This window comes from Chlamydomonas reinhardtii, chromosome 17 (assembly GCF_000002595.2).
Source record: "Chlamydomonas reinhardtii strain CC-503 cw92 mt+ chromosome 17, whole genome shotgun sequence".
Taxonomy (NCBI): Eukaryota; Viridiplantae; Chlorophyta; class Chlorophyceae; order Chlamydomonadales; family Chlamydomonadaceae; genus Chlamydomonas; species Chlamydomonas reinhardtii.
Window position 1 is genome coordinate 4,966,793 of NC_057020.1, and position 6,053 is coordinate 4,972,845.

Consider the following 6,053-nt stretch of genomic DNA (forward strand, 5'->3'; position numbering starts at 1 on the left):
CCGGAGTGTGAGGAAGCGCCGCGGTTTTGAATAGGGAATGCCGCGGCTGAAGTTCGGGTAGAGCTGTGTCGCGCGCCCTAAGGTAGGACCGAGTGCGGGTTAGCGAAAAAGTTTGCTGGCGTCGCACGCTGGAGCTGGAGCTGTCGCTGGAGTGTGAACACTGCAGGCAGATAGATATGAAATGTGAGGTACAGGAGTAAGTTAGCTGTCAGGAGAGGCGGGGACGGCGGGCACAGCTGGCGAGTGAAACTGGCACGATCAGTAGCAGCTGCCTGGTCGGTAGGTGGTGCGCACGGTTACGGGGGGCTCGGGGCTGGATACGGGGCATTGCTTTCACCGCCGCTCATGCCCAGCGCCGCAGCAGGGAACGCCGGGGAAACGCCTCGTGCCCTGGGCTGGATGTGGGGTTCAGCTCTCAGGCACACGCACCGCCGCTCACGCCCAACGCCTTATCAGGGACAGCCGGGGGAACGCCTTGTGCCCTGGGCTGGATACGGGGTAAAGCTCTCAGGCACACGCACCGCCGCTCACGCCCATTGCCGTATGAAGGAAAGCCGGGGGAACGCCTTGTGCCCTGGGCTGGATACGGGGCATTGGTTTCACCGCCGCTCATGCCCAGCGCCGCAGCAGGAAACGCCGGGGAAACACCTCGTGCCCTGGGCTGGATATGGGGTTCAGCTCTCAGGCACACGCACCGCCGCTCACGCCCAACGCCTTATCAGGGACAGCCGGGGGAACGCCTTGTGCCCTGGGCTGGATACGGTGTAAAACCCCTACCGCTACGCAGTACCCCGGCTTGCCCCCTCCCCTCTGTCCCATGGACTGAGTGCGGTTAGCGGAAGGTTTGCTGTCGTCCCGCGCTGGAACTGGCGCTGACATGTGTGTATAATAGACAACTTCAAATCGGGCAGAAAGCGCGTGTGGTAGCTGGCCAGCGAGGCGGCGGGCGCAACTGGCGAGTGGCGAGTGGAACTGGCACGGTCAGTAGCAGCTATCTTGCCTATGCGTGGTACGCACGCGAAGGAGAGTCCGGGCTCACGAAGAGCTCCCCGGAGGCACAGAGGCGCGCACGTCTCAAAACAGCTCAGCAGCACCTCAGCCAGGTGGGCCCAGAGGCGCCCACACAGGCTCGCGCACACGACGCACACGCACGCGCGCGCACACATGTGGTGACTGTTCCAAGCAGCCGCGGCAGAGGCTGTGGCTGCCGCGGCTGCCCATGGCCAGCAGTCACCGGTTGCGCGGCCGCTGGTGGGGAGGAAGGCTGGCGACTGCCGCTGCTGCGCGCTGCTATCAGCCCGGAATCTGCACGGGAGCGGGAGGCATGGGCAGGGTAAACGGGGGGAGCGCAGGCGGTGCGTGGTGGTGACTGCGCCAAGCAGCCGCGGCAGAGGCTGTGGCTGCCGCGGCTGCCCATGGCCAGCAGTCACCGGTTGCGCGGCCGCTGGTGGGGAGGAAGGCTGGCGACTGCCACTGCTGCGCGCTGCTACCAGCCCGGGATCTGCACGGGAGCGGGAGGCACGAGCAGGGTAAACGGGGAGAGCGGCCGGGGTTGCGGCGGTGCATGGCGGTGACTGTTCCAAGCAGCCGGTTGCGCGGCCGCTGGTGGGGAAGAAAGCTGGCGACTGCCGCTGCTGCGCGCTGCTATCAGCCCGGAATCTGCACGGGAGCGGGAGGCATGGCCAGGGTAAACGGGGGGAGCGTGGTGGTGACTGCGCCAAGCAGCACCCATGGCCAGCAGTCACCGGTTGCGCGGCCGCTGGTGGGGAGGAAGGCTGGCGACTGCCACTGCTGCGCGCTGCTATCAGCTAGGACGGTAACGACGGGAAACTCGCGTTGGCGTGCCCCGGCCCCCGCAGGGGGCGCGGCGCACCCATACGTTTCAGAACAGGGGGGGTCTTGCCAACTTGGTAAACACACGTTCCCGGCCCCTGCCGACTGTACACGGCCATTATTTAAGCCATCTATTACACGAAGCTATTGTACACAAGGTAGAAGAGGCCCCAGCGACGCAGATCCGTCACCCGACTCGAGTCAGGGAACCTCGATCGCGAAAGTAACTGAGGCTGGATAATATTTCGCGCACTCTAACGCATAAAATGCAGTCCGATGCCTCAAGAAAGACAACTTTTAGGCCGATTTCATCGCACAGGCTGGCGCTGGCCCAATTTAATTATCAGACATGTAGATGGCTTCAATATAAGCACTTATGTACCTGTCAGAGGCTTCGCGGGCGCGCGAGCTGCGAGCGCAAGCTGCTATCCTTTAATCTGCCGTGCTGGCAGCCCCACAACGTGAGATATATGAAGCTGAGACTCTGCTATCATTATAATCGCAAAACGTGTAAGGCTGAACGGTTTCGCCGCAAGGGCGAACGTGAACTTACTTCGCGACGTCCAACTGTCCGACGTCAACGCACAGCCCCAACCCCCCAGCACCGGCACCCAGATCACATATTACTAACTTATATAGTGGAGTCTGTATCTCGCGGTGGGGGGGCGGTATTATGACGGGTTTTGGTGCTGGGGGGGGTTGCGAGGGTGCGCTGGGGTGCGGGGCTGAGCTGCGGGCACGCGGGGAGAAGTCCGCGCGCGCCTTCGCTATTTGACAGGGCATTGGCCCAGCTGTTAATATTACATGATTACGTAGGTCCTTAGAAGCTGCGCGGGCGAAAACGAGCGTTTCTGCGTCCAGTGGATCCCATTTCCCCAGACTCCATTTCCCCGATGAGATGCTTGGCCCCGACCCCGACCCCGACCCCAACCCGGTCACCGGTCCGGGAGGTTGTGCGCACGCCAGCATCCGCAGTACCTTTGGTCCAACGAATGTTCCGACTCTGGCACAGCCCCCTTTCACCTCAGCTCTACGCCACTGTCTAATGGCCACTACCTGCACACGCCTCCTCTCGCGCTCGGCATATAACACCGTACGTTGCGTCCCATGTCACTTGACTCCCTTAGGGGCACGCCCCATGGATCGCATGGCGGTCCGCTAGTCTCGGCGCGTCTCAGCGCGTCCGAGCGCGTCAGGATGCGTCAGGGGGCGTCTGGCCGCGTATCGTGACGCGAGTGCTGAGACGCGAACAGTGACGCGAACTACTTTGAAGGGGACCCATACCGTGGTGCGCATTTGCTGCTACTGCTGAAATATACTTGTCGTTCTAAATACTCCCTATTGCCTCTCCACACTACGAGAGCGCCGACGAGCTCAACATTTGAGCGGGACGTGCCGAACGCGGGGATCTTCCCCAAAATGGCCACAATGCTGGTTCTTATCACCTATGTGATGCTAATCTTGGGAGTACTCGTCCGGACGAGCCACTCCGACCCTTCCATACCCCTGAAGTGCTACAAGCTCTCGCAGGCCTCTTGGCCCGATCTTGGACGCCGTCTCTGACATCAGGGGGTCCAGAGGAAGTGGCGACCACGGCTATGCACCGGATGCCACCCCAAAAATACGCGCCATTTTGCATCCCCGCGACCCTCGTCGCGACGAATCCCGCAATATGCTTTGCATGCTCTAAGCTCTCCAGTGGAAGCTATGGATCTCAGCAGATGAACGTGAGAAGCGCAGCGCCTACGCCGACGCAACAATCGCAGCAACCCCTCCCTGGAACTCGCAAACAGCGGCTTTGCAACGAGACCAATTCTACTTTACCTGTCAGCCTCCAACCCCCAGCGCCTGACGTGCAGAACATAGACAAGTCACGGGGCCGTCGCAGACCAGCGGCCACCTCGCCTAGGGCTGCAAACTCCTGCACTTCCAGAACTCTCAAATCGCCGACACTACAGCACTACGTACTTACCAGTCTCCAGCCACCAGCGTCCGACGGACAAAACTCAGACATGTCGCGAGGACCAGCGACCACTTCGCCTATGGCTGCAAACCCTTTCAGTCCCAAAACTCTCAAATCGCCAGCCTCACAGCACTACAGCACAGCTGAAAGACCACCGGATGACACGCCCCACGACCCCGGCCCCGGCAGCTCGGCCCGGGCCCCGCACGCCCCCGCTGCGCTCCTGTGCCATACCCGCACCGCCAGCCCCGCCCTCCAGCTGTGGTGTCAAACTATGGGACCGTACCCCATAGTCCAGCTCCAGATGCACAACGACACTGACCCCCTGATTGCCACCGTGTCCTACATATCAGCACATATCACCAGTGCGCTATGCTGGACAGCTGTAGGCACCTTCCACGGATCCTGTGCCCTCCTTCGCCACACCATAGCCTCCTTGCGCACCCTCCTCACTCACACTGCCGCCTACATGACCACATGCACCGGCACTCTGATCGCCCACAGCTGGCGCACTGCAGCAAGCATAACCCGGTGGCCACCCGCCCTAATTCTGGTCGCAGCCAGTGTAGCACGGCTGGCCTGGTCTGCCCGTACCATGCTCTCCCACCCATCAGCCGGCAACCTAACTACCCTAACCTTCACCCTTCTCGCCACCCTAACGCTATCCCAACCACTCCTCCTCCTCATCAGCACACACCAGCACATTAGCACCACCCTCACGCTCCTCACCACAACCGCCGCCATCTACGCCACCCTCAGGAAAACCCACGGCGCCCCGCTTATCCTGCTGGGCCTACCTGTTTACGCCACGTGCCGCGCCGTAGCTGTTAAACCGGCCTACACCATGCGTACACTGCTTACCATTCTCCTCCTGCTTATGAACATTCAAGCCACGGCTGAAGCGCCCGAACTAACACCCGCAGCTGCCCCACTCGCAATGCAACTCCTCACCCGCATCCCGGGTTCACCAACCCTTAACACCGGAGTCGTGGGGCTCACCTACCTCCTATCGCAAACTCATGTGCACCCCCAGCCCGCATGCCTAGCTCTCACAACCAACCTTGCCACCTATCGCTACCTGATTGATGTTACAACCCCCTGGTCACACACACTCGGCAGCCCGATACACCCTCCCATACACCTCAGAGGAGGCAACCCAATTGAACACACACCGGCACCCGACCGAGTGGCTGCTGCTACTGAGTCCGGGCGCAAACCTGAGCGAATCCAATGGCCCAGACAAATACAACACACCTTCTTCCGGGAGCAACAACAACTCAACTTCTGCACTGTACACGCCATAAACAATATGCTGGGCAAACCGTGGTTACTGGCTACAGATGTGCTTGCCTTCTGCCAGGCCACGCATACTGCAATGGCCGACACGCCTGCCCTACACACCCTATGGGGCCACCACTTCCGACACCATGGACTCTTCCATGAAGCCGCTATCAACCACTACCTGCGACACCGCCCCCCAGCCGTGGACCACACAGGGGCACGACTACTCCTGCGCACAGTCGCCAAAACACTAGCCCCGGGACACACGCAAGAACATATTGTAAGCCTTCTCCCCGACTGTTCCAAGGGCCTTGGTCTTATGGTGCACGACGGGCGCCATGCGTATGCCATCCGCAAAGAGAATGACACCTGGTACCTCGTCGACTCACTGGCACACATCGGGCGCAAGCCTATGACGCAGGAACTCTGGGCTGCCACCAAGGGGGATCTCTTCTGCCTCCACCCCCTACACCCAGACATGCCCCCTGACCCCCTAACATACCCCACCATTCCGGGCCTCCCGGAACCCCCACCACCCCCGACACCCACCACCCAACCCAGACCCAGGAAAGGGACTGTCCAACTAACCCTCAACACCACAATGACCCGCACCTTGAACCGTGCACCACTGAACCCCAACCCGGAAAACTCCACGACCAGCAACAGAGCGCAGACCCGCCCCCAGACCCAAACCACCCTCACCAACTTAGTGGCACGATCCCAAACACACGCCGAGCCCCAAGGCACCCAACTCACACCGCCAGAAGACCCCCAGGAGCCGCCCCCACGCACGCACGCACCCACACATGAGCACGGCCGCCCCCCCACTCCCCCAAGTGCAGCCCGCCCCACAAGGCGCTTGCGCCGCAATGACCAAATCAGCCCCCACAGCCCCACCAGACACCGTACCACAACAGAAAACCAACAACCCCAGGCCCCACCGCCCGCCAACGACCCAGTCCCCACGCCACAACCC

At 61.5% G+C, this 6,053-nt stretch overlaps 1 protein-coding gene across 1 annotated transcript in view; it reads left to right on the plus strand.

Annotated features, from left to right (window-relative positions):
• Positions 1–511, plus strand: part of CHLRE_17g734644v5 (uncharacterized protein) — a 7,822-nt gene extending 7,311 nt beyond the window's left edge. Inside the window, exon 12 of the mRNA XM_043072509.1 lies at positions 1–511. This exon is cut by the window's left edge and continues 859 nt beyond it. The gene's annotated coding sequence lies outside the window, so the exon portion shown is untranslated.
• The last annotated feature ends 5,542 nt before the right edge of the window (positions 512–6,053 follow it).